Here is a 12,263-nt window from a genome sequence, read left to right as displayed (position 1 = left end):
CAGGTTTAATATCACTTTCCTTCATAATGTGATCCATATAGATAATGAATAACAGAGGGGATAATGTACATCCTTGTCTCACACCAGATTTAACATTAAACCATCTTCCTGTACTTCTTTCAATTCTAACTGCTGATTTACAACTCAAATAAAGACTAAGTATTGCTTGATATAATGCCCCATTGACACCATATAACTGCAGTGTATTGAATAGCTTCTCTCTTGGCACCTTGTCATATGTCTTTTCCAAATCGACAAAACTTAAATACAGATCTTTGTTATATTCCCATGCTTTCTCGACTATTTGTCGTAAAGTGAAGATCTGATCCTGACAGCCTCTATTTGGCCTGAATCCAGATTGTTCTTCACCAAGCTTTTCTTCCACAATTCTTCTCAACCGTTTCTCAAGTATACTTGCATAGATCTTGCCAGGAACACTCAGTAGGGAAATACCTCTGTAATTCTCACATTCAGTTTTATTTCCCTTTTTATATATGGGTACTATGAGAGCTCTACTCTAATCATCGGGAATTCGTCCCTCAGTCCAGGCTTTCTGAACTATGCAGTGCAGCCACTTTAAGACTCTCATACCACCATACTTCAGCATTTCTGGTCGAATATCATCTACTCCTGCTGCCTTTCCACATTTCAAGCCTTTGATGGCTTTTTCTACTTCAAGTATGGATATGTATTCCTGACTGCATGCCTAGTCAGTGTTTTTTATCACTGTGCTGTCATCACTGCTTGTTTCATTTAGCAGTTTTTCAAAGTAATTACTCCATACTTCAAGAATATCTTTTTCTCCTGTTTTCATGTCACCTTTATCATCTCTAACTCCTTTTACAGCACTCTTTCCTCCATTCCTAAGCTTCTTCAACAAGAAGGTGGCAAAATATTCTCCAGAATATTTTGCCACCTTCTTGATATTCATTTTTTATGTTCTTGCCAAAGTCCTCCCATGACTTTTGTTTAGCTAGTTTTACACAGTGTTTCGCTTTCTTACATTTGTCTCTGTATTCTCTAAGAGCACAATCTGACTTATTTGCCAGGAACATTTGATATGCTTTCTTCTTTTCCTTCACTGCCTCTTTAACTTCCTGTGTCCACCAGGGAGTTCTGATTTTTTTATCCTTGCACACAACCTCACCACATGCCTCTCTGGCAGAATAAATCAATGTTTTCTTCAGATTTTCCCACTGAATCTCCAAGGTTTGATTCCTGTTCTCACACTCTTTCATTTTCTTTTCAATAATATTTCTGTATTTTACTCTACAGTTCACATCTGAGAGCTGCTCAACTTTTATTCGCTTTAAAACTTTCTTACATGTTATTGTTTTCAATATGAAATTAATTTTATCCTGCTCAAGACTAAATAGTGATCAATTCCAATTTCAAATCCTCTGTACACTCTGGTGTCCTGCGATAGGGAGAAAACATCACTATTAACAATAACATAGTCAATGAGACTTTTCTTATTCCTAGCCTCTTCTTTCCATGTGATGTTTTCACATTTTTTTGTGCACATTTTTATGTTGGAACATGGTGTTAGTAATAACCAGTCCATGTCCTGAGCAGAAATCCAACAGATATTTGCCATTATTATTAGCTTTGCTCTTTTCTCCAAATTTCCCAAGATATTTTTATACGTCTCACAATCATTTCCTACTCTTCTATTTAGATCCCCAACAAGCACCAACTTTTCCTTTTTCATTGTGTCAGTTGCTTTTTCTAAAGCGTCAAAAAATTCCTCCACTTCTACCTTAGTAGAACCTTGTGTGGGATAATAGGCACAAATAAGTCTCATTGTCCAATTCCCCATTCTGATATTTTCCTACATCACGCTACTTGAGACTGCCTGCCATTCAAGAAGATTAGCCTCGTATTTTGTGTTGAATACTATAGCTACTCCTTCTTTTCCTTGATTGTCATTTCATGAATATATCATTTTATATTTATTGCTCAGAAAGATCTCACCTTTTGTCTTTTTTGTTTCAGTCACCCCTATTATGTCGATCTGGAACTTATCTAATTCCTCAGCTAGCTCCATTTCTTTGCCATTCAGGCTTCTTATGTTGATAGTACCGATCTTTAACTCTGGTGATGTTGAGTTGGGGTTTGTTTTCAGATTTGTTCCAGTAGCTGACTTTTCGCTGTTTGCCCTAGTTCCCTGGCGAAAACAACGGGGGCCTTGTTTAACCGGGAGACCCCCCAGCCGGCATGAAATTTTGTCATGTTGTACCATCATTTTTTATTTTGGTTTAACCAATAAGAATACAATTAGGTCGGCTAAATCCCAAATTGCCAGCCCATCCTCGTTCGTTCAGTATCAAAGTAGATACCCAACAGGGTGCACCACGAGAAGGTGAGGATTGGATATTAGGTCAGAAGCCCTGGTCGGTTCTCCACATTCCTTTAAAGGCTATGTGGAGGTCTCCTCTCAGTTATACAGCTTTGACCCTTAAGCACCCCCAAATGGACTTTAAAGGAATTTAAAGTCCATTTGGGGACAAAATATTCTGGAGAACAAACATTGATTTTTTTTCAATTAATTTCAGATCTACAGCAATCAAGGTAATGGCGATGAACTTTGACTATAGTCTAAAGACCGTCAGAAACATCCATATAGTATTCGAATCCCCAATTCAGCTTGTGGGCGAAAATAAATGGATGCACTATCTACTCAGCCAACATACCGACATATTGAAATGGTTAATATTACAAAAATATAATTAATTTGAAAAGTAGAAAGAGAAGTAATTCCAGATTATGTGCCCTCCCCTCATTTCTTTAATAATTACTTAAAAGAATTAACTGAATCCCAAGCAAAAGACCCAAGAATTATTCATAGTAACATCCCGAAATATTTATGATATTAAATATTCAGATATCATTATCTTAGCAGGAACGAAACCACATTTGAAAAAAAAAGATAAGTAAATTAAAAGGAATATGAAAATATTTTGAAATAAAAATCAACTACAATAACATTAAAGTAACACGAATAGGTACAGAATAGAAGTACTGTATTGTCAGAAACGTGGGGAATAAACTGCTAGAGAAACATAGCTTTCAAATATTATAGTACATAAACCTCGTAAAAAGAGCAATAATTAAGCACAAACTAACTTAATATTGGCTTAACAAACATGAATAAATTAAACGTAATATGTAAAATAATCCCATATCCACAGATCTCAAAACTCTATTATAACAGCTATTATGTTAACATCGATGTACTGTGCCGAAACATAGAAACTCAACCAAAAAGAAATTGCAACAATTGGAACTTATGGAATGCCTCAAAGAAAAAAATATTAAATGCATCTCATGGGACACTTTCTAATGAATAAGTCAAAAACGATATAAGTTATAAAGATAATATTATACAGACAGTCTTCAAACAGCAATTAAAGTCAGTTATACGTGTTGAAAGGAATGTCAATAAAAGATTGCCTTCGGTGATTTTGAATAGAAAGTCTCAAGGAAGAGACGAACTGGGCTGTAGTTCCCCCTGAAGGATAGCGTCAAATTACCAGGTTACAGAATAACAAACCCTGAAGACAGCGAAGTGTTCATCATAGAGTATTCAGTTTATCGACAGAAAGACGATATTTGATGCTGGTAGGATAATAATGCATAGTTTTCTACATTCGGGAAAGCAATTCGATGTCTAAGCAATTCGCTATTACTTAGGTCACTAGGTCAACCTACTTTTTAGCTATTTCTTCCATACAATAAAGCCTCCGTATATTCTTTATTATTTCTCCAATCAGCGAATTCCTCCTATCGACCTTATTTACCGCAAATATTTTATTATTTGAACCATGTTGTTCACAGTAAAAATTAATTGATGGGAGTCTCATTAAAATAGCGATCCACTTAGCGTTAACAATCTTTAAGTACTGCTGAAGGTGTTTTGAACTGCTTCGAGTGGAATTCTTTAATTAACTTTGACATTTTTTAAAAATAACTTTTTATTGTCGGGCTGCTTGTTTTTTTAGTTGTAAAGGTGCATTCTAATTAACAATTAACATTCAACGTGGACGCCTGCTTTGATCTTGTAAATACCTAATTACAACGTGTAAGTTTCTTACTTCCTTTACCACATACGGTACAGAAATCCTAGAGATTTTGCAATTTTTCCTGTGTGTGTGTGTGGGTGGGTGGGTGGGTGTTGAGGGTTTATATATAAATAAGCTAATATGAACTGCGCTACTTATTTACTTATTTAATGCTTATGGACATCAAAATCTTTAATCTGTCCTTAAGAAATAAGATTATAGTACAAGTGGTTCACAGCAGAAAAGACACATTTCACAAAAATCATGTCATGAAATAGAAAATAAAATCCTTCCTTCATTGCATTTTATTCTCATAATGAAGTAATGCAGACCAAACCAGCTTTCTAAAGAGAGTTGAGCAGCCAATTCCCATTCTTTAAACCTTTATTAACAATGAGTCCAAGCCAACAATGAATCAAAGTTTTTCAGGGTAGAGAGAAAGTGAGAGAGAGAGAGAGAGAGAGCAGTGCTGTCATCTCTTGGCCCCAAATTCTAATACTCGTATCATTGTCTGTATCTGTATTAGTGTAAATTCTGCTGTCAAGTTTTGAGATACGGGGTTAAAATCTTACTTTTCCGTGAGAAGAAAACTCAACCTGTCCTTGCCAAACATCGACTAACTCCAGAATCGCCAGAAGAAATTATTAATAGTTTTTCTAGTTGGCGACTAGAAGAGAAACTATAGCAAAGGGGAACCCTTACTTAGGGCTTCCCTTTGCTATGGATGCAAACGTCATTGCATCCATAATCCACTAGTGAAATCTATGGGTATAACATGGACGAGAGAGAGGCTCAAGATCGAGATCGTTGGAGGCATCTTTGTGACCTGCACTAATGGAGAAATCCTGAGTGAAACACGAGTCCATCAAGGTAAATATATGATTTACAACTTAAAAAGACATTGAAAATTTTAGGATTAATTTGTTTTAATTTCTTTGTTAAAGATGAGATAATTTTTAAGTAATTAAAGTATTCTGAAAACGACTCTAGTCCAAAAAAGTATTGCCATTGTGTCTTTTTGCATGACTAGAGTAAATAATTTTTTTTTTTTTCATAAAATTAAAACAAAATGATTCATAGGCTTTTGTGATTAGCAGCTTTTAGACATTGGAATTTTCAGAATAAAATAAAATGAAATTTAATTAAATTAAGAAATCCATTAATAAGCGAAGTGTATTTTTCAGTCAAGTTTATTTAAATACCATTTACAGGAGTACTTCTCGTATCTATTCCGTGACAAATGTGGTTATCAAATAAGTTAATTTTTTTCCAATACAGAAGAATGCATCAAAACGTTCTCGCAATGCATACGCATTTCTGAATAAACAAAACAAAATAATTCTTAATATTAATAACCATTTTAAGACTTTAGCATTTTATTTTAAAATATTCTAATATTTTAAATTTACTTTAATAATTTACAATTATTTTAATATTTTTAAACTATTCAATATTTAAAACTATATTAATATTTTAAAACTATTCAAACACCAGATTATTTTATTGATAGTAATCAAATAATATTTCTCAAGAAAAGTAACGTTTAATCGAGACACCTAAGATAGAAAAGCCAAAAGTCCTTTTTAGGACTTCCCGGGTAACAAATAGCAATGCTGAACCGAGGAAGTAAACTGAGGTTCGGCTGTTGCTGTTATCCTGGGTGTGAGTTTTTGAGTTCGCTCCCTTAGGGTTTTTGCCTTAAGGGAGCACCTTGAGTCTCCGGGGAAGGTGTTCTCCGGCAGGGCCCGCTGAGGGGTTCTTGTCGGTGAATTATTTTCCTCGGAATTTGAGCGGTTCTGCTCAGGAGTCGGGGAGCCCATCGGGGTGCTAGGATGGGGCGGCCGACACTGAGTGGAACCAACGCTGAGCGGTTCTGCTTAAACGGGGAGCCCGTCGGGGTGCTTGGACGGGGCGGCCGTCAATGAGTGGAACCAACGCTGAGACATGGACGGTCTTTCGCCCACTATGGAGTGGCCTAGAGATCGTCCGATTTTTTGAGATTTTACCCTTTACTTACTAATCAGGACTTCCAGGGTGACAAATGGCAATGCTATAGCCAATGAAGTTTTAACTGAGGCTCGGCTATTGCCGTTACCCAGCCATGACTAGAGCTTTTTAGCTCAACAACACTCCATCCACACAGATTATCTTCATTCAGATGACGGGATAAAGAGTCAAGGACTCAGTCCATCGCCCAGTTCTTTTAAGAACGTTTAATCGATTTATGAAAATTAATTCATAATTGTTGTTCAGTGAAATGTTTTTTATGAATTATTTTTTTGGATATGTTGGTGTTTCGGTTCAGTTAATCGCTATTCGGTGATCTGAATGATAATTTGTAATTCAGTGCATTTTTTTAGAACCGTTTTTTGCTGGTAAATAAATAAAATAATACATTCTACTTAAATATAAAGAGCCAATAGGCTTCATTTCAGCGATATAAACATTATTTAAATTAAGGGGATATTAAATCCCACATTGTTTTAAAACCGAATAAGAAACTCAAAGATTGGAATCAGAGAGTTTCATGCCGAATATAGTAAACTATAAAAGTATCGGCGATATTGCATTAGCTCACGCTAGTAGCGTGAGCTAATGCAAGTAGTCCTAGTACGTAGTACAATCTAGGGCAACTCGCAGCAAAGGTGGTAAAGTTCTGATCGCTATTCTTGGTATTTTCCATAATGAAGACCAAATAGATACCCTTTGGTATCTATTTGGTCTAGCTACTCAATGATGAAGCCTCAAGAAAGCTGAAACCGGTCTGGGTAGTGACCTCCCACCATAATGTAATAACAACATACATTTCCTAGGAGATGTGTTTTTACATTATGGAAAATACCAAGAATAGCGATCAGAACTTTACCACCTTTGCTGCGAGTTGCCTGAGATTGTACTACGTTCTAGGACTACTTGCATTAGCTCACGCTACTAGCGTGAGCTAATGCAATATCGCCGATACTTTTATAGTTTACTATATTCGGCATGAAACTCTCTGATTCCAATCTTTGAGTTTCTTATTCGGTTTTGAAACAATGCGGGATTTAATATCCCCTTAATTTAAAAATAATACATTTCTTGGAGCAGAAAAGTAGGTGGGATTTCTTTTACTCTGGTCAATCTAAGTTAAATGCTTCGCTTCAGGTTTTTTTTTTTTTTTAATATTTTAGCTTTACACTAAATGCTTCATGAGGCGTTGTGAGAAAAAGATTGGAGCCAGAGGCAAAAGAGGGAAGGGAGAGATTTAAGCAACCACCGTGATAATATTAAAGTGACAAAACAATTACCACTTGACAATCTGCACACAGTCTGCCTCGCGCTGACAGAGACCACCAGACTGACGCCTTGTGTTGAATTAAGCAACGTGTCCCTAAGATGACAAAGCAGCGATTCTTACAGTTAGGCGTACAGATAGTGTAGGGTAGTCGATCTTGCGAAGCCGTCACTCTCTGACGGGCTACGACAAAGCCAACGCTTCTAATATTGCTCCGACACCTCAACAGATTGCGGGTGGTTGCCATTGAAGAGTGCAGCTGTTGGGCTTTCTTTCTCTTCTCCCCTCCTTTTTCTTACCCCCCCCCTTGCCCAACTGTTTAAGTGAATGTCACGTCCGCTTGGTAATAAATTCCTCGGTAGCGTTTTAGCGACCTCCCTTCGCCCCCATCCCCCAGTCGTTACCGTAATAATGGTGGCAGTGTTGTCGTTATTACGTCTTCATGACTAGGAAGTAAATTAAGCGGCAGCCAATGTTGAACCTTTCTGCGCGAAGAAGGAATGGGAGGAGTCTGTGACTAAGAAATATTGTGTGGTGCACTCCCAGTGTTCAAGAACGGGAAATTAGGAAAATTTCACGAAAAAATGGAGGAAAGAAGGAAAAATTCATAAACCACAGTCGAGTAGGGTCGCGTGATTGGAAGAGTACCAGTAACTTTTACTGATGAATGTTTCAGTGAGTAGAAAGGTGATGTAGATGGCGTTGTAACATGCACCAGTTATGGCGGTGAAAGATATAAAGTGATTTGCATTCAGCTGATTGCCTAAATGATCAATTCAGATCGCTTTTAATCAGTACCGAATGAATTTTTGGTAGACTGGCTATGATGTTAACACCGGGAATTCCAGTTTTTTTAAGCTTTCACAATCAAATTATTTTTAAATGACGCACAGTTTAAAGGAAACACACACACACACACACACACACACACACACACACACACACACACACACACACACACACACACACACACACACACACACACACACACAAAGCATCGTGATGTCTATAACTACTTTTTAAAGAAAAAATGATTCCGAAATTTTTTTTAGGGAAGCGGAATCTTTTAATTATTAAAATATCATAGTACGTTATTAAATAGATTCATTTGATCATTAAAAACAAAATATTAATCCGGTCAGAACTACCAACCAGTTAATTGTGTTTCTTTCCTACCAAAAGACCGGCTTTTAAATGATAGACATTATTTGCGTGGTTTTACAGAAATGCTTCGACTTTCCTATTACGGGTGATGTCAAACTCCAGATTGCAAGCTTTTGAAGCAGCATACTTATTTCGCTGATAATAATACTGAGAAATATATATGTATATATCAGTTCTAGTATATGTAGAAAGAGAACATCATCTTTAAACCTATCAAACCAAATCAGTACAGTGGTATAAGTATGTAAAAAAGGGTTGTTTGGAAAAATTGATCATTCACGTAATTTATGTACAGTTTATATAAAATTTATTACATATGTCTAAGAAATAATAATTAAATTTATATTCTACTTTTAATTTTTTCTATTTTTTAAAATCTTTAAAATTTTTTTCTAAAATTATTAAAATGTTTTAATATACCTTTAAATGTTTTGGGTCATAAGATTATAATTAAATTCCGACAACTAAAGTAATAAGATTGGATATTGGATATCTGGTGTGGAATCGACCATGAGATGCGGTGATTAATACTCTTGGAGGGTAATGGATGGCAATGCTGTACCAATGAAGTTTAACTGAAGTTCGGCTGTTGCTGTGAGCCACTGGGGCGCATGATTCGCTCTCTTATTCGAGAGTTTCAGTTCGCTCTCTTAATAAGGGTTTTGCCTTAAGGGAGCAATTTGAGTCTCCAGGGAAAGTGTTTTCCTGTACGCCCAGTTGAGGGGTTTTGTTGGTGAATGCTTTTCTTCGGAATATGAGCGGTTTTGCTCGGTGGTGGGGGAGCCCGTAACTGAGTGAAACCAACGCAGAGATGTGGACGGTCTTTCGGCCACTATTGAGTGGTCTAGGGATCGTTCGAATTTTTAGAGGTCGCCTTTACTTAAACATTGATGATTAATACCCTTGGAGGGTAATGGATGGTAATGCTGTAGCCAATGAAGTTCTAATTGAGGTTCGGCTATTGCTGTTACTATCTTGCCATGATCAGAGCTTTAATAGCGCAATAACACCTTATCCCTACACTATCCTCTACAGATAACGGGGAAGATGAAAAGCATTCTTGCTTCGCCCCTTTAAACCAGTTGTTATAAGAAGTAATAAGGTTACAGTAATAAGGTTGGAGTGGAGGCTGATAGTGAAATCCTAAAGTCCTTTTTAGGACTTCCAGGGTAACAAATGGCAATGCTGTAGCCAATGAAGTTTTAACTGAGGCTCGGCTATTGCTGTTACCCAGCCATGACTAGAGCTTTTAGCTCAATAACACCCCATCCCCACAGATTTTCTTCATTCAGATGACGGGATAAAGAGTCAAGGACTCAATCTATCGCCCAGTTCTTTTAAGAACTTAAGTAATAAGGTTGGTATGATTCTGCTTTTGGCTTTTGATGTGAATAGACGTATTATTTTAGACTGAGCCTGATTAGTTTGTTTACAAGGTTTTTCACGAAACGTGCATTGCACTGGCGAAGATACAGTTTGTTTCCTACTGTCTCCCCATCTGCATGAAACATGCAAGAAGGCCTCATCCGCAATGAGGACCAGTGATGGATTTATGGTTTTATTTAGGAAGGTAGGATTTCAATCAGTGGCCAAGTGAATTCGTGACACTCCTTTTCCCTACTGTAGGACAGCTAGTTTTATTTTATTGCTGGTAGACACCTGAGCGTGTCTACGGGATTTGCTAGTGGACCCTCAAAAGTCCACAGGATTACCTCTAACCTGCTCGGGACACCTGAGCAATCTCTATTCTCTCTTTCTAATCACAAATTAGGCCAAATCATGGACACTCCATATGATGAGCTCGACTCCAAGCAGCTATTGGCAGTCTTCAAGCATGTAGGAGGCCTGCTGCAAAGGAAATGGCCAGGAAAGGTAGCAATCCACCAAATAACAGAGGTTGAATCAGAGGACTACCAATCCCCTGACTCTCTTCCCAACACCTCATAAGACACCAACAGAGGATATACCACAACAGCTGATATTCACACACTAGAGGACACTGACGACTATCAGGTAGTCAGTAGGAAGAAGCGCAGGAGTGGTTACAACAGTAGAACCCCAAGCGCCCACAGACAAAGTGGCTATCACTGCAGACCATGAAGCACCAATGGACATCTCCACAGATTAAAGAACGAATACCACCGGTGATTGTACGTGCTAAGGAACAATAGTGAACAGTTGTGGAGGTCATGAAAAACTTAAAAATTAATTTCACTTCAGCTAAAAACTCAGATGAAGGAGTCCGAATACAGTCTAAAGGAGTATCGGACTACAGCGGACTTAACAAACACATGGACGAGCTAGAAATCCGGTACCATTCGTTTCAGCTGAAAAGTGAAAAAAACCTAAAAGTGGTATTAAGAGGGATCATAGAAAATGTGACAGCAGAAGAAATAGCCTCTGACCTAAAAACACAAGGCTTCGAATCGCTTAAGGTCTCTAGGATGTACAGAGCGGACATGTCTCATGCCCCTGGTGCTAGTTGCAATAAGCAAGGACCAAAGAGAAATATATGATCTAAAGACTGTATGAAATCTAGTGATTAAAACGGAACGATTTAATCACTAATTTACTTTTACGGACTTTTGCTACTACAGACTTTAATCAAAGTCCGTACCAGAAATACGGACATTCACAAAAATTATGCAAAGCGAAGTACAAATGTATAAAGTGTGGGAACAATGATCCTTCTCACACAAACCACGCACTACTCCAGCCACATGTGCAAACTGTGGTGGACCATACCCAGAAAACTATAAAGGCTACACTGACCACCCAGATAACCTGGCAAAAAACAGAAAAGCAAACACTCCACCATCGCAAAAACGTAAGTACTCTTGAAAGGAGGTACCCACCAGCAAACAATATCACACAGCTCATATGCAGCAGCAGTTTCCTCAAAGATCAAACCAACAGAATCTACTCCCAACAAACATAACTCAGCTGTTATCCTAGCTGCCACCCGAGGGGAGATGCTAACGACTATCAGCAAGACCAACCTCAACCAAAGGGATACAAACAAGTTCCTAATAAGCACTCAAGTAATATTCTCAATGTTAAACAATGACATTATAATACTCCTATTTCGAATAATTTCATACAGATTGCATTCTGGAATGCTAATGGACTAAACAATAATCTCCTAGAATTGGAAGAATTTGCTGCGCGTTATAGAGTGGACATCCTTTTAATCAACGAGACTCACCTCCGGCCATGTGATAACCCCAAACTAAGATGCTACACACTACTCAGGAATGATAGGCTTAACGCCAGAGAGGATGACACAATTATCTTCATCAAAAAAACATAAGACACAATGAGATCAAGAAAACAATCACCACGAAACTGGAAGAAACTGGAATTGAGATTCCAGTTTCTTCCAGGTTCTTCCAGTTTCTTTCACACCAACAATACAGGTAGACTAAAACTATATTCTGTTTACAACCCTACAAGCAAACCACTACTAGCCGCGGATCTCTCCCAGCTCCTCGACACAAATGAAGCAACAATAATGGCTGGAGACCTAAACGCTAAACATCCAGCGTGGAATAGTAGAAACTCCAACAACAACAATGGGAGGAGCATACACAAGTTTGCTATGACAAGAAACATCACCATAGCAGGTCCTGCTGAACCAACACACACTGACGGCTGGGCAAACCTGATGTGCTGGATATAGTCATCTTCAGGAACACCTCGTACTAATTCCAGTTACAGGTTGTTAATGATCTCAGCTCCGACCATAACCCAGTTCTGCTAAGCCT

Source organism: Typopeltis vanoorti, chromosome 4 (genome assembly GCF_054136105.1).
Source record: "Typopeltis vanoorti isolate ZY-2024b chromosome 4, IOZ_Tvanoo_1.0, whole genome shotgun sequence".
In the NCBI taxonomy this organism is placed as follows: domain Eukaryota; kingdom Metazoa; phylum Arthropoda; class Arachnida; order Uropygi; family Thelyphonidae; genus Typopeltis; species Typopeltis vanoorti.
This window is presented reverse-complemented; position numbering follows the sequence as displayed.